The 24,929-nt window shown below is 34.0% G+C and overlaps 1 pseudogene; it reads left to right on the top strand.

Annotated features, from left to right (window-relative positions):
- Positions 1-24,207, top strand: part of LOC104662884 — a 43,922-nt pseudogene extending 19,715 nt beyond the window's left edge.
- Positions 24,208-24,929: the final 722 nt, after the last annotated feature.

Below are 24,929 nucleotides of genomic sequence, written 5' to 3'. Positions count from 1 at the left end.
CTGATTGTCTGGTTCCCAGTCATCCAGTCTTTATCGTTTTAGGCTCCTAATCAACCAAATTGATTACTACTGTTTATGAGTACATATATATTCTAACATGTGGCCATTATTTCTTTTCAGACTCAAGGGTAGTACTGAGTGATCACTGGAAAATCATCCTCTGCACTGTTTTTCAAGGCCACCCCTGAGTGAGGCTAATATATAGCCAGAATAAATTTTTATTTTGCACTCATATAATGAGTTGATAGAGAGGTGTCAGGGTAATAGGTTAGTTATATAGAAGTCTGGGCCACCTATTTGTGCAACTAACTTCTGTCCTTTGGTCTTATTTATGCCTGTTGCAAATTACATCACTTACATCTTATAATGAGTTGCTGCTAGTGCCATCTGACCTTATGATTTGGTGAATAGGACTAAATCTAGCGTACGAAGGGCAGTTATGGCTACAAGGTTACTTAATATTCCAGGGTTCAGTGATATTACAAGATCCATTTCTCAAGAAGTACGTACAAGTATACTGCAGGTGAAATATTTTGACTTACCCTGTACAAGTTTAGCTTATGATTCTTCTATTGAGTCTTACCTTTAACAGTCACCACATAGCATCTTTTCCTTCTACGGATATCTATGCTACAATTTAATCTGCTAGGTTACGTTTCCCATGGGAAAGAACCACTTATATCTCAGTCTAGAACTTTTGTAGAGCCCTATCCTTCTCTAAACTCTACTTGAAACTAGATGCATTTTGTGTCACTGGGCATAGAGTCAGAATAATATTTTAAGTGTGTGTGCTATGCTTCCTTTAAAATCTGAAAGTCCTACTGGATAACTTGCTTACCTTTTCATGGTGGGAAATGCAAGACACAATAATATAGCCCTTTTGTTCAGGGGATGTTCTGGAATACCTCAGATCTACACTGTTGTGACAACACCCTAATCTTGGTCTATGTTGCAGTTTCTGGAGTTTTTGTGCCTTACCAAAGTCTCCAATAAACTTCCCACTTCTTGCATATTAATTTAATTAACGTGATGTTAACTTTAGAGTATACCAGTGTGCTGCTCTTGCAGATGTTCAACTGTTTCACACCTCTTCGAATTATATTGTGACAGAGGACAGGAAATTAACATATTCTTGGGACAAGACCATGAAACTATGTAAGGACAGACTGTAGTCTGTGTCAAGTAACAGAAAATTATTTCTGGTTTTTCTTTCCAATAGTAATGAAAATAAACACATCTGTCAGATCACTAGCTATATACCAAGTATCTTATGCTGTATTAATCTGCTCTAGGAAAGATGTCACCTCTACCATACCAACTGCAATAAGGGCTGCAGATTGAGTTTGCAGTAACTCATGGTCTTCTGCTAGGATTTGTGTGGCCTTTTGATGGGTTATATTTGTGGATTTAATGACATTTATTGGTCTTTAAGTTGGGCATTAATCATCATTATTTCATCAGGATATGGAATGGTATGGTTTTGATTTAGCCTGTTTGTGATTGGAAGGGAGGTAGTTTCAGAGACTTCCATTTATCTTCACCTATGACAGCTCATCTTTTAGAGATCAAAAACTAGTGGGATGTGTTGACCATTTATTGAGTATGTTCACTTCAATTATACATTTGGTCATCAGAGAAATTACCATCAGGGGTTCTGTAGACCCATTGCACACTATGAACCAAACCTGGTCACAGACTCTAGTTACTTCCTGTACACATCCATTTACAAAAATCCATAAAATGTCATGAATCGTTTGTTGTCAAAGTTAATTTGGAACCTGTGTCAATAGTCCTTCAAAGATTAGGCATTCCTCTCTTTAAGGCTACGACTACCAAAGTGAAAAGTCATACACATCTTTGGAAAAGATTGAGAACTTGTTACCAAATATCCTTATGAGATGTTATGTGATGCCTATATTTTGGGACCAAGTTTCTTACATTCAATAGGTTCCAGGTCTCAAAACTAGCTCACATGCAGAAACTGGCAAAAGAGTAAGTGTTGATTTGAAGAGACTGCCTCCTGATTATTCATTCTTTATTTCCTTTGAACTATATTCTTGTCAGCTCCTCATCTAGTTTGCTCTTAGGGATCCTATTCTATTAACAATAGCTTTTGTTCTTTACAGGTAGTGATGCCCTGCTTGAAACTCTGAACTTTTCTAGCTTATCATAATAATTTTGCTTGCTTTCTATTTTTTGATATTTAAGACCATTTGGATTTTATTACTTCAGGATCTTGCCAATCCCATTGCCATCAGATATGCTATAATGACACATCTTACTTTTATCTGTGAACTATAGAACACATTTTTCACTGATCTCTTTAGTGTTCAGATTACCAGCACATTCCTTATTTCCTTAATAAATGAGGTGTCTTTGTGGACCACTCAAACATCATATTTATCTGGTGAGTTTTCTTATTGTATGCGGTGTATCTACTTTAGCATATCCACTTTCAGACTTTCTATTACGTTGGTGCACATCTACATAAGAAAATGGATGATAAAAAGCAATTGAGTATATAAACACCTAACTAAATGGCAAAAACTGCATTACTTTTAATGGCAAAAACCCACAATTACTTTTGCATCAACCTAATATTTCATCCTTTAACATCTCTCACGTTAAATGTGGTATTTCTGCATCATATACTATGGGCTGTAACATTTTCCAAACTTATAATAGTCATTCTAACATATTTTTTAAGTGCAGTCTTCTACATTCTCTTGCTAGGTTGGATGTTAAATTCTGTATTACAGAAGGCTTTTATATTGATAAACTCTCCTTTGCCAAACTTTATGTGGTATCTCTCCAGTCCCATATACATTTTTCTGCCTCCTGGTGAAGTATTTTGGCAAAGTCACACAGATTTATCAGGATATAGCTTTTTTTTTCTCTTGGCAAACCCAGACTTTACCAGAATGTGTTATATTATGACCTAATCTGTGTCATTGGTATGGTAGACAAGAAGAATTGTCTGAAATGTTAGAAGAAAAACACCATTGTCTTGAAAGATAGAGAAATCTTTGTCATCCTAAAGGAAGGTAGGATCACTAGCCTCTAATGGACAGGAAATCTTAGAATTTTATATTGCAAGGACCCAGAATTTCTTATCCCATGCCTAATAATCCCATCTTTTCCTCATGAAGTTTCTCACTTTGGTGTAACAGGATTGTCAGTAATGAGACTTCAACTTTATCTGGAGCAACACTATCCTTACAATCAGGTCCGGTCCTGAGTTTAATCTGAACCTTTTTTCTCACCTCCAATAGCAGAAGATGAAATTCCCTTTGTGTGTTACCACGGAAACCCTCCAGTGTTCATTTTTTTGCTGTAAAGGGTGATCAACGACCCTCTTCCTTTTATTTATTTTTTTTTCTAATTCATCATTAACAGTGTTAAGTTAGAGCTACTATATTCTACAGTCCTTATTTTTTTCTAGTATTTCTCAAATGCCTAATAAATCTCCTGCATTGGGGCATTCTTTTATGACAATGGACCATCATAGTTCATTCCACATTAAAATTTTAACAATTGGAACTGCTGCACATCCTGAAGGCTACATGTTCTCTGTCTGCCACAAGTGATAAGGGCTTTGTTTCCAGGAAGATAACAGATGATCTAGCACAAAAACCCTGTTTTTAGTGTGGTTTCTTAAACTACTTCTGTTGCTAACTGATGAAGTTTATTTATGTTCCCTGAAAATAACTCTGAGGAAGATTTATGTGCAGCAGTTGTTGGGGAGTGATATCAACATCAACACCAGTAAGCAAAGAAAGCAACTTGAATTATGCAGAGAGAGACATTTTACTGTGATCTGGAGATGGGATGGATTTTTAGAAGAGTCTGCAATGAGTTGGTCCTGCACTGACCAGCCATGAGAATGGAGCATATTCTTGGGTGAGAAATCTCTGTTCACCTGCTGGCAAGTCTAAGAGAGGGGCTTATGTGGAGGTAGTTGGCCAACAGCTCTCTAAAAAGATTAGGAATAAATGGCTTACTGTTGCAAGAAGGGAAAAGCATTTTATTTTCCCTTCTTGGGAAAAAAAATATGCGGAAGAATTTTTAGTGAATTTGAAGTCTGGAAACAGCATTAATGCACATCAATGGGGGATGGATTAAATGATATAGAGCAATAGGCAATAATATCCAACACTAAAATGAACGAGTAGATCTGTAGATATCAATGTGGATGGTTCTCAAAGGTCTGAAATTGAAAACTAAAAGCAACACACAGAGTAACACATACATGTGTCATTTGCATAAATAAAAATGCACAGAATTTTTATGTTCTTTATATATAGAATCAATAGTTGTGAAAATTGATTGACTAAAAAGATTAAAATGAAATATTGAAAGTGCTTGTTATAGAAAAGGGAAAGAGGGAAATTAAAATGAAGAGAAACCCATAAAGAACTCTAACATTTTTCTGAATGTTTTTATTTCATTTATACAAAAATGTGAAGCTAGATATTGAGAGTATAAAAAATTAAACTCTGATCTTTCTGATTGCAAGGTGAATGTTCTTTCCATAACAGTGATTGGTAGCCCCTTGAAATTTTTTTCTGAGTATTATCTGCTATATCCCAAGATGACTCATTCTAATTATTTCTTTAATCCTGCTGCTTCCACCTAAATTTATAATTTTATCATATTTGTTTGAATGATGTAATGGTATCCCATGAATATTAGCTATTTGTTCTAATCCATCTTATATATGTCACTACTATATAAGTTATAATAATACCCATACACACCAGTAAAAAATTCACTACCTGCTTCAAACCCATCAATTCTTCCTCATTGTTCACTAAATTATGTACAAAACTCTGGAGACAGAAAATGTAAGAAAATAAATGATGAAAAGCAATCCAAGATATAAGAACCTCACTAAAGACCCCTGGAAGAGAAGCAAAAAAAAAAAAAAAAGAGAGAAAAAACAATTCAAACAGGTAGTATCTTTAATTTTTAATTACTATGTTTTATTCATTTTGATTTTATAATAAATCTTCAAATATGAATAGATTTAACATTCATGTATCTTGTAATTAGGGAAAACATATATTCTGCTTTGCTTGGGACAGTCCTGGTTGACTTCGTCATCCCAGCATATTTATTAAGAGTATTTCTTTTTACTCTTAAAATATTTCAACTTGGATTAAAATTTATGTAATCACTGTAGATCAAACCTTGTTTCTTCAAGCCAAATATTTTTAGAGTCCCTAATTAAATGAATCTATTTTATTTAATGCCTAAACAACTCATCCCTAGTAAAAATTATTGTGAAATATTACATTAAGTTAAAGACACTTTCTCAAGATATTTACAGGGAAAATGTGTATTGCAAAATAATGAGAATAAGACAGGTGTCAAAATCTCATCAGTAACAGTGAATGCTAGAATAAGTATAAGGTGTTCACAATTGACATAGAAATTTGCTTTAAGCCTAGATTGTATTTTAATAATCAAGTGTAAGAACAGAATAAAAACATTTTTAGAGGTGTAAGAAGACAAAATTTATCTTGTCTTCTCCACATTACATTTTCAGAGAATTATTTCAGGGTATTCTCAAAAAACTGCATAAACCAAGAATTACATATGAAATTCCAGAAGTATGGATCTATAAAGAGAGAGAAGGTAGACCTCAGATCTCAGCAGGGTGACGGGATGAGAGATGAAGCATCACCATTTGGAACATAAGTGACAAATTTTAGAAAGGCTTCAATATATATAAGGGACTCAATAAAATAGAAAGCAAAATCGATGGCTCAGAAAATCACAGGAATATGGTATATTTTAGTCCATAACAGATGGAGCAAGAGCAGACATAATAATATCTGATTTGAAGTTTAAGTGATAACCAATGGAAGAACTGAAACTATCATAGCTATTTTGAGGAAAAGGAGAGACTAAATGCACTGGGTTTTGTAAATGTGGTAAATCTCACCTATCAAAACAGAAAATAATAAGTAAGATTGAAAGTGTATAAATCAATATCTAGAAGTACAAGCATAGTATTCACAGATATGGAGGTAAAGACTAAAATAAATAAACCTGGTAAAATAGTTGGCTCTGGAAAGGGGCATTAAAGGTAATAAAATTTGGGGGAAAATGTTCATTCTAGAATTTTCTAAGCTGTGTAATATCCTTTCTTGATTAAAAAGATAAAGAAACAAAAACATGTGAGATTAAAGTGATAGTTAAATGCCCCCTATGATAACTCATAATATAATTAGGTTTTCTGGTTTCTGTAATTTCAAACTGTGACCATATAATCTATAAGTTTTATCTAGTCTCAGCAGAGGAAAAAGTAGACTAATCTTTATTCACACATGCCTTCATTCATATGACAAATATATATAGACATTTTCCACATGCTAAGTATTCTACTACATTAGAATGAAAAGGTGAAGCAGACAAATTGAAAAAAAGCAATTTTTTTTCTAACTTCAAGTATTTTATACTAGTGAAGGTAGTAGACATAAGGCTACTAAAGAGCATGGTGATTGTTTTTGGTGTATTAATTGGAGGATGCAAAGAACATAGAAAGAACTTGCAGAACTAAATTCAAGAACATGTACGTTTTTCTATGGACAATTGCATTTACTCAAATATCACAGTGATATTAGAAAAATAATATGTGAATTTCTCTGACTGTGCTATAACAATGAAAATCCAACATTATGCATTTGCATACATGCACTTTTTACTCTATTCAATGCTATTGAATAGTAGGGAGTAAAAACAAATTTTCCCTTTCATTGTAAAATAAACACATATACTGTTTAATTCACCTAGTTTTCAATTAAGAATTCGTTAAATATTTATTCCGAAACCCAAATTGATGGAACATATTTTAGTATTACAGTATGGTGCTTTAAAGAAAAGTGACTAAAACTAGCCTGAAAATGACAAAAGCTTGGGTCCACTGAAAGAGGCATTGGTAGCACAGGAAAAAAAAAAAAAAAAAAAAAAAAAAAAAAAAAAAAAAAAAAAAAAAAAAAAAAGTGGCATGCACATTAAAATAAAAATAAAGAGTAAATGTGAGCCAAGGTAACAGAAACCTTGAGAAAGGATCGTAAAAAAACAAAAACCTTCTGCGGTTTAGGTAGCAAAGAAAGTATTTAGTTGCCAAGTACTCAATTTCAGGAGCTATGCTTGTTATTGAGTAACTTTCTAGGTCAGTCACATGGAACTGCTCGGATGTTCAGGTGGACAAACATTCTGGGAAGGGGTGGTAGTCACGGTAGGTAGATCAAGTTAAAAGCCATCCGAGGCAGGCATAGGCACTGGGAACGCTTCTGACAAGGACAAGCAGACAGAATGGTTCGAGTGTTGTCAAGACAGGATAAATGCAAATAGAGACTTAAAAAACCCAGATCTAAGTTACATTCAGCACCAAGTCTTATCTCAGTAGGGAATGAACAAGGCTTCTAGCCAAGGAGGTTTTAAAAGCACAGGAAAATTGAAGAAATATGTTGCAGAACAAAAGAACAAGACTTGTGACTGGTGAATACTGGTTGGAAGTGAAAGAAGCTGGAAGTATTGAATGATGTTGAGTTTTCCATCTGGGTAGTACTAAAATGACATTAATGATAAGAGAAGCAGGAAAGGCAAGACGGGGACTCTTGTAAGGGAGCATAATGACATAAACCTAAGAAAAATAGAAAGTAAAGTGAAATGTAATGCTAAGCAACACATCGTTATTAAATCATTTTAAGTTTAAGAAATTGATTAATCGATGCAAGTGATTCAAATATAAGAAATGTTTCTAGGACTGTTACTATGACTACTAATTTCTTAACTTAAAAGACAAAATTGAGTTTTAAAGATACTCTAAACATGACATTATATGAGAATATACTCATATAATAATACATCCCTCATAGTTCTCTACCAGTCCTAACATTTAAAAAAGTTTAATTTTATACATATTATTTTGTAGGTAGAGTCTCACTCTGTCACCCAGACTGGAGTGCAGTGGCAGAATCTTGGTTTACTAAAACCTCTGCCTCCCAGGTTCAAGCGATTCTCCTGCTTCAGCCTCCCGAGTAGCTGGAATGACAGACACCCACCACCACGCCTGGCTAATCTTTGTATTTTTAGTAGAGCCAAGGTTTCGCCATGTTGGCCAGGCTGGTCTCAAACTCTTGATCTCAGGTAATCCGCCCCCGCAGCCTCCCTATTTGCTGAGATTACAGACGTGAGCCACCACACCCGGCCAATACTTTATTAATACTTTGGTATTTTTTCCTTGCATTGTACTTCCAAGTGATGAAACTTACTTTGAAGTTTTCCTGGAAAGATTTTCTTTCTCTCTGATGACATCAGAATTATTGAAAGATTGCATCTTGACTGTAAAATTAACAGATAGTTAAAAGGCATCTAAATCTTTTCAGATAGAATTAATAATTCATGTTCATTTCCTGTCTTTGGTTGTGGAAGTGATTCTGGTTGTTAACAGTTTATTCAAGGAAGAAATAAGAGAAACAAAAGTTACTATAAAATTTTTGTAGCTATGTGAAAGTAAGTTCTTGCTTACCTCGACCAATTCTCCACTCCCACCATAATAGCTCACTTGAGCTTATAAAGAAAATAATGTCATTGTTCTAGGTTTTCTTAAATTTCAAAAAGCTGGATTTAATTTTAGTGTTTCTCTTTATGAAATTGTGAACTTCTTCAAAATGTAGAATATACACACACAATATGTCAACAATAATGTTAAAAAATCTAAGAAAAAATGACCAAATTATTTTTATCATTGCTATATAAAATATTCACATTAGCTAAATATTATATCTAAATCTTTCAAGGCAAAGCAAAAGCTTCAGGATAAGACTTGTATATTAATTAATTGTATTATTGAATTTCACTTACAAAATATTACCTGTAAAGCAAGATAAATATAAAAGGGAAAACTATGAGAAAAATAATTATTATCATAATATACCTGCACATTACCATTGTTGGCAGAAGAAAATAATGTTGAGTGAAGTTTTTTCTTTTAGTAATATATAATTAAAATATGAGTGTATATAAAATTTATGTGAGCATTAATATGACAGTATATGCTAATCCAAGTTCAAGGGGAAAAACTGATGTGGCCATTTGAGATATGAGTAGAACAGAAAAGCACTGCGATTCAATACAAGCATCATATTGTCCCAAAGTAAAATAGAGGCTTTTTTATATTGAATAATACATTTCTTCTCAGTCTGGGCTCATTTTTTCCCTTCTAGATATGTATGAAAAAAATACAGTATTTAATGTTTCTGTAATAAATATTATCTTATTGAATTATAAATCAAATAGGCATTTGTAAAGTTACCTGCTCCTTCAGTTTTGTTTTGAAAATGATTGTTTATAAAATAAATATTAAAATATCTAATGAGAGATATATATTGTAATACAATAATAGTAAGAGATTCACTACCCTGCTTGTAATATTGGACAAATCATCTATACAAAATTAATAAGGAAACATTAAATTTGAACACTTTAGACCAAATCAACGTAACAGACATATACAGGGCATTCCATTCAACAGCAACAGAATATAGCAACATCAAGTGCACATGAAACATTCTCCAGGCTAGGTCACATGTTGGGACACAGAACAAGTCTTAACAAATGTAATAACATTGGAATAATATCAATATATTTTCTGACTGTAATGGTATGAAACTAGATAGCAATAATGGGAAATTTTGATAAATTCACAAATACATAAAATTGAACAACATGCTCCTGAAAAACCAATGGATCAATGTAGAAATTAAAATGGAAATTTCAAAACATCTCAAGAAGAACAAAATTAGAAGCAAAGCATACAAACACTTATGTGATATAACACAAAGCAATTTTAAGATAAAAGTTTATGGCAATAAACACCTACCTCAAAAAATAAGAAACATTTTAAATAATGTTGCTCCTCAAAAAACTAGAGAAAGAAAAAATTAACTTCAAAGTTAGCAGAAGGCAGAACATAATACAGAGCACAATAGATAAAAATAGAGAAGAGAAAAATAGAGAAAATCAATGGAACCAAATTTGGTTATTTGAAACGATCAACAAAATTGGCAGTCTTTTAACTAAACTGAAGAAGAAAAAATGTGAAGAATCAAATAAATAAAACTGGAAACGAAAAAGGAGCCATGACAATTGGTTTTATAGAAATATAAAGGATCATAAAATACTATTATGCCAACAAAATTGGATAACCTAGAAGAAATGGATACATTTTTAGACACATACTATCCAACAAGATTTAATGATAAAAAAATAGAAAATTTTAACAGGACAAAAAAATAGTAAGAAGAATTAATCAGTAACAGAAAGTCTCCCATCAAAAAATAAATAAATAATTAAAAAATCAGGAAACAACAGGTGCTGGAGAGGATGTGGAGAAATAGGAACACTTTTACACTGTTGGTGGAACTGTAAACTAGTTCAACCACTATGGAAAACAGTGTGGCGATTCCTCAAGGATCTAGAGCTAGAAATACCATTTGACCCAGCCATCCCATTACTGGGGATATACCCAAAGGATTATAAGTCATGCTGCTGTAAAGACACATGCACATGTATGTTTATTGTGGCACTATTCACAATAGCAAAGACTTGGAATCAACCCAAATGTCCATCAGTGACAGACTGGATTAAGAAAATGTGGCACATATAAACCATGGAATACTATGCAGCCATAAAAAAGGATGAATTCGTGTCTTTCGTAGGGACATGGATGCAGCTGGAAACCATCATTCTCAGCAAACTATCTCAAGAACAGAAAACCAAATACTGCATGTTCTCACTCATAGGTGGGAATTGAACAATGAGATCACTTGGACACAGGAAGGGGAGCATCACACACCAGGTCCTATTGTGGGGAGGGGAGAGGGGGAAGGGATAGCATTAGGAGATATACCTAATGTAAATGACGAGTTAATGGGTGTAGCACACCAGCAAGGCACGTGTATACATATGTAACAAACCTGCATGTTGTGCACATGTACCCTAGAACTTAAAGTATAATTAAAACAATAAAATAAAATAAATAAAAGAGAATCTGATGGCTTGATGGTTTCACTGCTGAATTCTACCAAACATTGAAAGAAGTACTAATACCAATGTATCTCAAAATCTTCCAAAAAACACGAAGAAAGAATACTTCTAAACTCATTTTACAAATCTAGCATTTCCCTAATAGAAAAGCCAGACAAGGACATTACCACAAATATATATATATACAGGCCAATAACCTTGGGGAGCATAGGTGCACAAATCCTCAACAAAACACTAGCTAACCAAATTCAATGACATATGAAAAGTATCATCCACCACGATCAAGTGAGATTTTTCCCTGAGATGCAAGGATGATTCACCATATGCAAATCAATAAATCTGATCTATTATCCTTGCCAGAATGAAAGACAAAAATCATATGATTATTTCATTAGATTCAGAAAAGGCACTTAAAAATTAAACATCTTTTCATAATAAGAATTTTTTTTAAAAAACCCTCAAATAATTAGAGGCAGAAGGACTTTACCTACACAATAAAGACCATATATGAGAAGGCCACAGTTAACAGTATATTCAATGATAAAAATTTGAAAGCCTCTCCTCAAAGATCTGGAACAATACAGGAATGCTATCTCTTGACAGTTTTATTCAACATGGTATTGGACATTCTTGCCAGACCAATTAATAAAGGTTAAGAAAATAAAAAGACATTTAAATGGGAAAACAAGAGACTTCCCTTTTTTTTTTTTTTTTTTTTTTTTGAGACAGGATCTCACCATGTCATCCAGGCTGGAGTGCAGTTGCACCGTCAGGACTCACTGCAATTGCAACCTCCCAGGCTCAGGTTATCCTCCTGCCTCAGCTTCCCTAGTAGCTGAGACTAAAGGTGTGCTCCATCACACCCAGATAATTTTTGTATTTTTGGTAGACAGGATTTTGTCATGTTGCCCAGGCTGGTCTCCAACTCCTGGGCTCAAGCCATATGTCGGCCTCCAGGCTCCCAAAGTGCTGTGATTAGAGGTATGAGCCACTATACCTGGACAAAGTGTCACTTCTTATATACAGAAAACCCTAAAGACCCCACATAAAAACTGTGAAAACTAGTACATAACTTACCTCACTATAGAGGTAAGTTCAAAAATACAAAATCAACTCACCAAAATCAGTAGTTTCTATACACTAACAAGAAACTGTCCACAAATGAAATCAAGAGAATAATTCCATTTACAGTAGCTACCAAAAATAAAATACTTAGGTATAAACGTAACTTGGGAGGTAAAATAACTATACAGTAAAAACTGTAAAAAACTGGTGAAAGAAACTGAAAACCCTAATACATGAAAAGATGCCCCATGTTTATGGGCTGGAAGATTTCATATTCTAATGTTCATACTACACAAAGTACTCTTCAGATTCAGTGAAAGTTCTATCAAAATTGCAGTGTGATTTTTCATCGAAATAAAAAGATTCTAAAATGTGTATGAAACCACAATGAAACTCAAATCACCAAGGTAATTATGCGCAAACAATAACAAAGCTAAGAAATCACTTGACCTAATTTTAAACTATAGTAATTATATCAGAATGGTACAGGCAAAAAGAAAAAAAAAAAAAAATTGAAGACACATAAACAATGGAACAGAATAAAAAACCTGGAAATGAGTAAAGAACACATGTATAGTCCATTAATTTTTGACAAAAATCCAAGAATACACAATGCAAAAAGGATAGTCTCTTCAATAAACGGTGCTGAAGAAACTTGATACCCACATGCAGGAGAATAAAACTGGACCCTTATCTCACACTATATGCAAAAATCAACTCACAATGGATAAAAGACTGAAACATAAGTTCAGAAGCTGTAGAAGGACTAGAAGAAAACATAAAGGAAAAAACTACATGATATTAATTTGGGCAATATTTTGGGGGGTTTGACCCCAAAAGTACAGTAAACAAAGTCAAAAATAAACAAATGATTACATTGAACTAAAAAGCTTCTGCATGGCAAACAAAACAATTAATAGTGTGGAAAGACAAATTAGGAATTGAGAGAAAATATTTGCAAGCCATACATCTGGCAAGAAGTTAATCCCAATAATATATAAGGAACTAAAGCAATTCAACAGCAAGGAAACAATAGAAAACATTTCTAAAAAGAAGACATACAGTCAACAGACATGTGGCAAAATGCCCAACATTGCTAATTGTTAGGAAAATGCAATTTAAAATCACAATGACATATCATCTCTTACCTGCAGAATGGCTATTATAAAAAAGATGAAAAATATGTTCTGGTAAGGATGTGGATAAAAGACAACTCTTTTACACTGTTGGTGGGAATTTAAATTAGTTTAGTCATTAGAAAATTGTATGGAGGTGCCTCAAACATCAAAGACAGTATTATGGATGCCCCTGATAAATCCATCATAAGTTAAAGATATTGTAAGTTAAACATGCATTTAATACCCCTAGCCTACTTAACAGCATGGCTCAGTCTAGCCTACATCAAATATTCTCAAAACAATTACATTAGCCTACAACTGGATAAAACCATCTAACAGAAAGCCTGTTTTATAATAAAGTGTTGAATACCTCCCATGACTTACTGAATACTTGGCTGAAAGTGAAAAACAGAACGGTTGCATAGGTACTACTATGACAGTAAATTTCAAATGTTCTCATCACGAAAAAGATAAGTATTTGAGGTGATGAATATGCTAATTAGTTCAATTTAATTATTCCAGGTTGTATTCATAAATCATAATATCACTTTCTACTCCATAAGTCTATACAATTATAAATTGTCAATTAATAATAAAATAAAAAAATAATAAAAATAAAATAGTTGTTTTACATCCTCATACTATACTATTATATTTTACGGAGTACTTTTCTTTTAATTTTTTTTTATAGATAAGGTCTCAATCTCACCCAACCTGGAGTGCCAGTAGCATGATCATTGCTCACTGCAATATCAAACTTCTGGGCTCAAGTGATTCTCCTGCCTCAGCCTTCCAAGTAACTTTGACTGTAGGCATGCACCACCATGACCAGCTTAATTTTTAAGGCACGCACCACCATATCCAGCTTAATTTTTAAGCATTGTACAGAAATGAGGTCTCACTACATTGCTCAGACATGTGTCAAACTCCTGGCCTCAAGCGATGCTCCTGCCTTGGCCTCCTAAAGGCTTGGGATTACAGGCTTGAGCTACCACACCCAGCCTTTTAAAAATATATTTTATATTTTTTCATACATACCCACAACTAGAGAGAATAGTATTTATTCCCCTTTGTATATATTTCTAAGTTGCAACAATTAATGCAATTTAACCAATTCTGTTTTTATCTATTTTTTGCTGGATAATTTTTAGGCAAATTCAAGAAAACTATTTTATACTTAAATAATTCAGTACATATCTCTAAAAATCAATGTTTTTTTTTCAATTTAGTATAGCCAGAATTTCATTACTATTCAAATGTAAAAAATAATTTCTCAATATAAACTAATATCTAATCTATCTAGTCTATGTTCAAAGTGCTCCCCTAGTGAAACAATTTAAAAATAAAATAGAAAAGGTAATTTGTGCTAAGGATTTCCATGAGCCATTTGTTGAAACCATATCAGTGTTCTCTCAAAGAGTTCATGAAAGAAGTGGCCACACTGGCAGATATGGAAGTGATGTATAAGCTCAACAACATGGGTTCCTCTTCACACATAAAAAAGCCAGAACTAGCCTGTATTCCTGCATACCGCTTAATTTTCCAACAGAAGAAACAAATACTGAATCCCTGATAACATCATGCTCTGGCACAGAGCAACCAAGTATATTTGTTAGCATGATAAATAACTAAATCTTTTCATTTACAGGACCAGTCATTTCTTCTTGATGGATCTCTTGTTAAGCATTCACATAACTTAGAAATAGTGCCAAAGTCTGGGTGCATTCTGAGAGGGTCTTGTACACACCTCCATTTAAGGGCTCCTTGTAACCAATCTTCCATTCTTGTTTCTTCCCAGGTCCTCAACATCCTGCAATCTGATGTTGGTTGGTGACTGAGTATAAAAAGCTAAAAATATATCTGTGTTCATATATCTTTTCAAGCATGGTAAACAACTTGATAGGTATTCAGTTCTGCCTGCCAGGATAATTTTCCTCCCCTAATTTTCTTTAGGGTTTCTCCTAGATAATGATATTCTCTTCCACTTCTGACTAATAGCAGATTTTTTTGGCATACCTATCTTTACATGAGACATGAATACCTTCTTTTTGGACAAACATGACATAAACCACTCTTTGAGGCTATAAGAAGAAATTGGTATAATGCAAATATGAGCAGCAAATGCAACATTCTTGTGCTGTTACTCTACTATCAGGATCTCCTATAATTTTATCTTAAACATACCACTTTTACTTAATGATAGAATTCTAAAGGATACACATAACTGTATGACTTCAAATATTTACATAATATTAGATAATATTTACATAATTTTTGGCTGGTGAGCTCAAATTTTCACTCTGTGTGCTATAGTCAGATCTTTCTTACTTTCTTGTACTACTCAGCAAAGAACTGCTTTTTCAAAGCTTGAATATATATATATATATTGCCAAAGAGAATATTACTTTTCAGCATAACACTCTATTCTGTTTCTTCTGTGGGGGCATAGGACAGGCACTATTATGCTTACAGCCCTTGCACTGATAGTGTGATCTGAGATAGTATTTGCTAAGAACTGAATCCAAAGTTCAAGTGATAGTTCAGCTTCTCCTGAAGTATGAAAAAGTCAAAATTCTTCTATTCTAGAAACCACTTGAAGCAGGCAGCCAGCCAGGTTCCTCAGTATATGTAGAGGAGCGACATGATCAATACGGTAAATGTCAAATCCAAAAATCTAAAGAGTCCCAGCAGGCCGGGTGCGGTGGCTCATGCCTACAATCACAGCACTTTGGGAGGTCAAGACGGCAGATCACCTGAGGTCAAGAGTTCAAGACCAGCCTGACCAACATAGAGAAACCCCGTCTCCACTAAAAATACAAAATTAGCTGGGCGTGGTGGTGCATATCTGTAATCCCAGCTACTCAGGAGGCTGAGGCAGGAGAATCGCTTGACCCTGGGAGTCAAAGGTTGAGGTGAGCCAAGTTCCCGCCATTACACTCCACCATAGGGAACAAGAGCAAAATTCCATCTCAGAAAAAAAAAAAAAAAAAAAAAAAAAAAAAATGATGTAACTATTTCTTAGTAGCAGCCAGAATAACAGGCAGAAACTCATCTTTAATTTTAACAGAATGGGTTGACATTGTACCTCCACAAAATTCAATGAGATAACAAGCCTCTGAATATTTCTGAGTTTATTTTCTACTTTCTGGCACTTATATTTCTTACCAGTATATGGAGAATACTTGCTTCTTCCTTGATCACTGAAGCTTCAAAGAAGTAAATTATCAAAGAGTTATAAATTTGTACTTACGCTGAGACACCACAGTAATAGTGTATATCTACTGCCTATTAAAATCAATATAATATACTTGCAACTTATGATTAATGCTGCCTTTGGCCTATGCCATGTTTGAATGCTATCTGTGGCAATTTGTTACGGTAATAGTTTTCAATGAATCCCATCTCCTATATCCATGTTCTTGTGTTCCCTTCCATGTTGACTCTGGGATTGGTCATGAGATTTTTCTCGGCCACTGGGATATTAGCATGTATAACAAGCAAATTAAAAATCCTTGTATTTGAGGTTTAACTGCTTGCTCTCTTGTTTCTAAAACTTCTCCCATTATTATGTGAAAAATAGGCTCCTGGAAGATGACAGCATCTGATAAAGTGCTCTGGTGCTTCCAACTATACCATCATTCTGTTAAAAAACCAAACACATGAAGAGCCCAATCAACACCCTGGGAGAACAAGGCATCTCATGTGACCCCCCCTCAAAGGGCAAAGCCTCCGAATTATAATTAAGTAAGTGGTGGTTTTAGGTCTCTGTGTTTGGGAATAGTTTTCAAGGCAGAAACGTATAATCACTACAGAAATTAATGGTGAGAATTGGGAAGTATAACAAAAATCTAAGACATATGGCATAGTCTGTGAAATTGGGAAGGCAATGGACACTGAGAAAAAAACAAAAAATAGTTGGTGAAGGTAAGAAAAACAAAAAAATGGATAATGAATCTTGGGAAACCTATGAGTAAACTGCTATTAGACACTGGAAAAATGGTGTCTCATATGGTTTAAAAGCGGTGATCAAAACACTGTTTGCAGTAACTGGGAAGCTGTAAAACATACCTAATGAACATGTGGACCTTGCCTTCTAGGGAGAATATTAAAAGGCTCAGTCAACTTCTTTTAGTCATGTATGAAAAGATATGAGCAAATACATTCGCTATTCAAAGGGAACGGATTGGAAGACACACATCAGTTTCTGGTCCATAGCAATTCTGAAACCCAACAATGAGGATGTTGTCAGGTTCTTCTCAAGGGGCAGGGATGTTACTTTCTGATTTCTGTGAGTTCCTTCCTAACTCAGTTTTTCTCTGTGACCTTTAGGCAAACACATACAATTAATACAGAAATTAGTGTTTACAGCTGGGGACTGTAATTAAGGAAAAAATTAGAGAAAAGATAGAGGAGTTAGGAGTTGCTAGCATCTCTAGTACTTTTAGCCAGGAAAAAATTCTCAAGAATTAATAAATAAATAATAACCTCATGGCAAATCAGTTGTGTCACCATAAAATCTATTTATTAAAGACCTCAGAATGATTTTAGGAAGTCTATGAGACCCTACTGGTTGTAAAACGGGTATCTAAACACACTCAAATTAGAGATATTTGCTTCAAAATGAATTAATAATATGATATTTGGTTCATAAATTGAACTACCATAAGAACTACAGGCAACTAAAAATTTTAAACAGAGTTTTGCTGCCAAAGAACTTCCAGCATAGACTGAACGCAGCAGCAATTGTTCAAAATGAAGTGGTATGAGGCCTCAAAATGAAGTTTCACTGGGCAGGATGTAGTCTGAGAAAGTAGCTCATGTATAAACATATGTAATTTCTGAGAGAAAAGAAAGGGAATCTCAGAGGGAAGCCCAATAAGTCCAAAAAGTTGAGGCAAGGGCCACAAAGAAAAATGATTTAGGGAAGCACTTCTAGCAATCAAAAAGAAACATCCCCTGCCCCTTCAGTAGAAGAACCTGACAGCATGCTTCTGGTTAGATTTCAGAATTGCTATGTACCAGAAATGAGTATGTGCCTTCCAAACCTCCCTGTTGGAACAGAATTATTTACTGAATTTAACTAGCTCCTATTTCATCACAGCATGTAGCGTAAGTGTTGAAGAATTATTTTTTTTCATAGTTCTTCAAACATTTCTTAAAAACATTAAGATTGCTGATATCTAATATAAAGCGACACAATAAAGGTAATTCAGATTGTAATCGCATCGCTCAATTCATTTTCTTAATGGAAAACTGTGAATTGCTTTAAGTTATACTATAAAGTTCAAATAATTCAAAGTTTTTTTATCATCTTCCTTAGACACATATCACACATTGGTAACTTAGTTTCTAATTCTGGCAAAGTTGAACTGTTTTGAAGTTCAAGAATGATTCTGTGTTATCTGGATGATTTCTTCCAAAGGATTATTTTATTTTGCAAGTTGAAAAACATTTTGTTCTTAATTTGAGCTGTTTATGTATTTCAGTGTCTCACCTCATTACTGCTGCCATTTTGGTAATCAGGTCAATATGCACAAGTCTTCCATTGTGGCACTCCCCAATAACTTTCTTTCTATGTCATGTTAATTAAATAGTTTTAGGGAAATGCAAGAAAATTCCTTTACAGTTATTTCTTGGGTAGAATTTCAATCTTGGGGTGCAGCTTCTTAAGGTTTTTTTTTTTTTTTTTTTTTTTTTTTTTTTTTTTTTTTTACTAGTATTAGTCTCTTTCCTAATACTAACAATGTAAAATTTACCCCCTCCAGTTGTTTATTACAACTTTTAAGACACGTGGGTGCATTTGTTAACTTAGTGAATAAACAGTTAATATTTGTGCATTTCATTATGTATAAACCTTATATCAAAAGAAAAACTATAAACAAATACTAAACTATGTGATGGTATGCACATGAAGTATTTAAGAGGAAATCTATTGATGTCTGAAATTTGAAGTGTAACAAAAAATAAGAAGGAGTAATGGATGGATAGGGTGATGGATAGTGGATACATACATAAGAAGAAAGCATGATAAAATCTGGCTGGAGAGTATATGGAGTTTTTATTGTATAAATCTTTTCAACTTTTCTCCATGTATAAAAATGTTCACAATAAAATGTTGAGAGGCCGGGCGCGGTGGCTCAAGCCTGTAATCCCAGCACTTTGGGAGGCCAAGACGGGCGGATCACGAGGTCAGGAGATCCAGACCATCCTGGCTAACACAGTGAAACCCCGTCTCTACTAAAAAAATACAAAAAAGTAGCCGGGCGAGGTGGCGGCGCCTGTAGTCCCAGCTACTCGGGAGGCTGAGGCAGGAGAATGGCGTGAACCCGGGAGGCGGAGCTTGCAGTGAGCTGAGATCCGGCCACTGCACTCCAGCCTGGGCGACAGAGCGAGACTCTGTCTCAAAAAATAAATAAATAAATAAATAAATAAATAAAATAAAATAAAATAAAATAAAATAAAATAAAATGTTGAGGATAAAAGCTCCAAGACAGATTTCTTATCCTCCAGAACGTATAGAAATTATTACTCTTTTACAGCAGTTTTCTGATAAGTCTCCTTTTTTGTTGAAATCTAATACTAACATATACTGTGACTAGTGTCCTGAAAATTCATGAACAACTTAAGTTGCTTCCTAAAATACTTTATTATGTTCCCTGTTTGTGTTTCTTTGGCATGGTTTGATTTTTGAGTTGCGGTTTGTTCAATAAACCGCAGAACCTTATAACCAGCAGAAAAATTACAATTACATGACTCATTTTGTATTTTCCTGTAGTAACTAGGATTTGGATGATATTATTTTATCATGAGGGACTGGAAGTCTCAGGAAATAGGAAGCAATGTGATCAAAATATCTAGTGCAGAGTATCAGAAGACCCTAGATAGAGGCAGAGACGGAGAAGGCAAAGCCCTGGAAAGCCCTCTTTGTAGACTGGTAACAGCTGTGTCACATCTGTCTTTCCAGCCAAGTGCCACTAAACAGCGTTCATTTCTCCCTCTTGCTTACTAGATGAGAATATTGGTAACCAAGTTATGCCCTTGTCATAACTAAGCTCTGATAAGGTTCAGAGTTCATATGGTTAATTAAGACAAGGACAGTACTCAAGTGCATGGATTATTTCCTTTACAATCTTTACTTTATGCTGGTCACGTGGATTTGTTAAGCTCCAAATTTATTTAATCTATACCCCATTTATAAGCTTATGGAAGCTCACTGGTGTGATCAAGATATACATAAATTAAGTAAAGTGCTTACTAATGCATGTGTAACATCCACATAGATGTCTGGCTATTGCACATGCTCAATAAATATTTGTCAAGAGAAAGAAATGAGGAAATGTACATTTTAATTGGTTTAGCCATCAGTCTTTCCTAGTCGCCAGTATGATGTCAATACCACGTCTCTAGCATTATGCCATGCTTGCATTTTTGTGCTTCCTTGTATTACCTTTTGTTTGTACATGAATCATATGGCCTGTCCGGTGTTGACGACCGACTCTAGATCTCAAAATGTAGTCTTCTGATCCAAGATAGTCTCAAGGAAGGTTCTCTCCTATTATGTGTTGACAAAATAGAAAATAAGAATTTGTTCTTTTCAGATAACAGATTCAATATATATGTCAAAACGTTAAAAGAGGAAAGTATAAACCCAGTTTTGTTCTGGATTTTCCATTTTCTTTCCTTCTTAAATACTTTAAAGTCTTTAGTTTTTATAGTTTTATCATTTTCCCCATGCTTTGATATCTAATAAATTATTTGAAGTTCTTGATCTAAGACATAGCTATCCAAACTTAAGGTATATGAAATTTATATACTTAAAAAAAATTTAAATCACCAAACCAAACAAAAGACACCTAATACCAACATATATTTATTTCTTTATTCCATTCTCACTCAGATAATTGCTGTCTAATTGTAGAATGTACTTTGAAAGGAGTAACACATGTGATTAATTTACAACTTCCTTAGAAGGTAATATTTTACACTGTCTTAAAAGTTACACTTTTAAGATAAAGATATTTAAATTAATTTTCAACATAAATGTTAAAACCATAAATTTGAGAGATTATAATGCAACTATTAATTGCAGAGAACATTCTTAAAGAATACATTTTCTTTTTATAATTGAAACTCTCCTCATTAATTGTGTAATGTAGTCAAACATTTGAAAAGTCTGTAACAAGTTATAGATGAAGGCAGAAAAAAAGTATATTATTTCATAGTTTTAATCCCAAGCCTAATTACATGTGCATTGGTTAAAACATTTATTGCAATTTCAAAACAATATTTTTAGTATAGTCTATGAAATAAAGTGTCTAGTCCCCAAAGGAATTTTTACTTTATAATATTGCAAAACAATAATACTAGACACTTTTATGATTATTACAGAAAAATTGCAAACTGCATACATTTAAAATACGTATTTTGACTACTTTTACAGCCTTATCATGTTTGTTACAGTGAGATTTCTCAACAATCATCTTGTACAAAGATTTTCTCTTACGTTATAGTTCTTTTCTTATTGTATTCTAATTAGAGACCCTTGAGCTTTAATATAAATGAGCTTTAATATAAATACAAAATTGAGTTACAATATTTAGTGCCCCTGGGAATCCTCATAATATCTGCTCTACTATAGTTACCTCACTGTTTTGACGATCCCACACCACCAAAAATGGATGTTGAGAGATCAGCATTTATAGTCTTTATTTGTAATAACTATCTGGGAAGATTCTGAATACTTTCCCAAATTTATCTTCACATTATAATTCTGTTTTAATTTTCATCTAAAGTATAAAATTCTTATTTTTAGCTTTTCTTTTATATTTTGTATTCTATGTTTTATTACATACTTTAGATGAGATATATTCATATGTATATGTCTTTTAGATATGTAATTTATGTATCCAATTAAAAGTTTAAACCAGCAGTTAGGGAACTTCATATTTAGTCTTCTCTTTTCATACAGTCTCAAACTTTTTCCTTTTGTGCTCTTAAAACTTTTAGTTATAGATGGCATCTGTAAAGAACATCTTTATCATGTATTTCCTAAAGCATCATCATACAGTAGTAAGAATTATCAGGTGTAAGTGATTGTTTGTTTTTTCTGGCAGTTGGTAAACAGCTGATAAATGCTTTTGGAACTGATTTATGGAGGGCCCCAAAAACCAGGTAGTGATTTTTTTTAATGCTAGATCTTTCTGCCAAAAATATATGCACAAAAAGCTATTTCCAGAATGAAAAAAGTATCAAAATACAATTCCTCAAAAACAAATTTTCTAAATTACTAATCTGATGAATTATGGAGGCCTATTAAAAACGTTCAAGCTCTGCTCGCCTCAGCATGGGCAAGGCAAGCCCAGGAGCAAGGGCAGAGCATGAGTACACAGAAATAGAGACAAACTGCAAACTCTATTTAAGAAAAACTTCACCTGTTTGTCTATCAAATGGCTGGGGTAAATGGAATAGTAAAGCTTTGTGGAACTCTATTTGACAACTAGCTTTCAACTTCTAGTAAAAAGCCTAGAAATTAAACAAAACAGGTTGAACTAATAAGATGTCTGGAGATAGGCAGGGTGTGGTGTTCCAACAGCAGCTCAACAATGGGGAACTGGCATCTTTGTGATTCTCTGACCCTTCGTTCCCTTTAGTTAAAAGAACTACTCAAGCTCCAGAAATCACTTTGGTGTTTATGGCAGACAGAGGAAGAAGAGATGACCTAGCTGCATATATAATTTTAATGAGGAAGCAAAAGTTTTCCCAGAAATCCTGAAGCCAAAGCTGTGTTCCCAAAGCCATTTGTAGTTGCAACAGAGGCTGCAAGGGGGGCAGTTAGCTTTTCTAGGTTCTTTAGTGGAGGCAGGGAAGGGAGAAGCAGAGTGGGAATGGCTGGCAAAATGGACCACCAACATTACCTTCACAAATAATTAATTCTCTTTCAAAATGCATAGTTTATATGTCGAGAAATGTCCAACAACAATTTTAGGGTTACAAGTTGAAACTCAGTTCTGCTTTCAATCATGACGTATTTGTAACAGATGATATATAACCACTTACATGCACAAGCCAAGAGGGTGCTATCACACTTTTCCCCTAGTCCGCCCTGCAGGAGCGGTTTTTAAGTCTTGGGTTACAGTATCCTAGAATTTTGAAACTCCCTCCCAATAAAAATTGAGCTCTCTGTGCAGCCAAGGGACCTGGGGTCCATTAGTAACAGGACCATGTCTCAGGACTAAATAGAAAACCAAAGGAAGGCATGAAGGATGAAGGTCTACATGTAGTGCTCTTCAATAAACCCTTACAAATGATTAGAAAGAATACCACAAAGAAACTACTAACCTAGAATTGTTTGATTTCACAGAGTAAAATCTTTTTGAGAAGATCACTACTATTACATAGACTCAGGTGAACACAGATCTGACTGCATGTCCCCCAAAATATTGTCACAGAGATGTCTCATTCTGAATGCCACAGTGGGTTAGAGAACATGCCTCTGGGTATGTCAACAGAGATACTTTACCTTTCCCCACCACGGTAGTACTATGCAGTCAGTCGATCTCATCTTCATGAGACTCTAGATCTACAGCCATCGTTTCTAAAACAAATGCAAACAAAGGTATATTTTGAAGTGAGCAGAGGAGCTTTCTCTATGTGGGGTAGCATGCCTGGGAAACCTGCTGTTGTTTGTGTAGAAGGCTCACAAAGTACCTGGAAATAATTCTGATCAAGACTCTGAAAATTTAATTGGAAGAGAATTTTAATTCGCCATCGAGAAGTCATTCATTTTGATGGTTCAAATGATGAAATGGAAAGACTAAGGAGATTTTCCATTTTTGCAGAAAAAGTGTTCTATGTTAATGGTGCCAGAGGAAACCACATGGGCTTTGGTCAGCTGCATCAGTTCTTAAATGCCAGAGGATGTGCAGATGTTTTCCAGATGTTCTTTAATATGGAACGACAATGAGCAGAAAAGTAGTTGAAAGTACTTTGTCACTGTTGACAGTTGGTTATATATCAACTGTCATTCTTCTTTTGGAATTCTAGAGTGACTCCCAGTTGCCTCGAAAAAATTTTTAATTCATGATGTTAATGCTTCTTCCCAGCCAGCTATGTTAGTCACTCTTACAGTTCAATATCCTTCAATACTGGATTTTAAGCAATAAATTATCTTTGTCCTTTATTATAATCTAAACATCATCAGTAATATTTTTCCTTAGCGTAAAATTTTGCTTCAAATCATGTCTCTGCCTTTTTAAAAATGTTAAATGCCATTTCCTACATGTAACCATTCCAGTTACATTCCTGGAAAAAAAAATTACTTGAAATATTTCTGCCCAATTATTTTTGTGGCCTAAAGTTTGTTTTCATTTGTGTGTATTTTGTTTTTGTATGTAATCTTACTTCTGGATTGCAAGGTTCTCAAGTTGAGAGACACACTGTCTCATTCCATAGCAATTATGATGAGAGTGAGGACGGAGGAAAATAAGTATTTATCAATAACTCATTTCCTTTTTTATCAAGAACGTTAACAACTTAATTTCTTTCTCTTACAATACTTGCTATTACACTAGGTTGAGTTTATTTACTTTTGAATCAACAATGAATAATTTAACCCACCAGAGACTGTTCAATCAACTCTTTTTTTTTTTTTTTTTTTTTTTTTTTGATTTAGACCTTTACCATATA

Source organism: Rhinopithecus roxellana, chromosome 2 (assembly GCF_007565055.1).
Source record: "Rhinopithecus roxellana isolate Shanxi Qingling chromosome 2, ASM756505v1, whole genome shotgun sequence".
Lineage (NCBI taxonomy): Eukaryota > Metazoa > Chordata > Mammalia > Primates > Cercopithecidae > Rhinopithecus > Rhinopithecus roxellana.
Note: the sequence above shows the minus strand (reverse complement) of the source record. Positions and strands in the feature narration are given on the sequence as shown.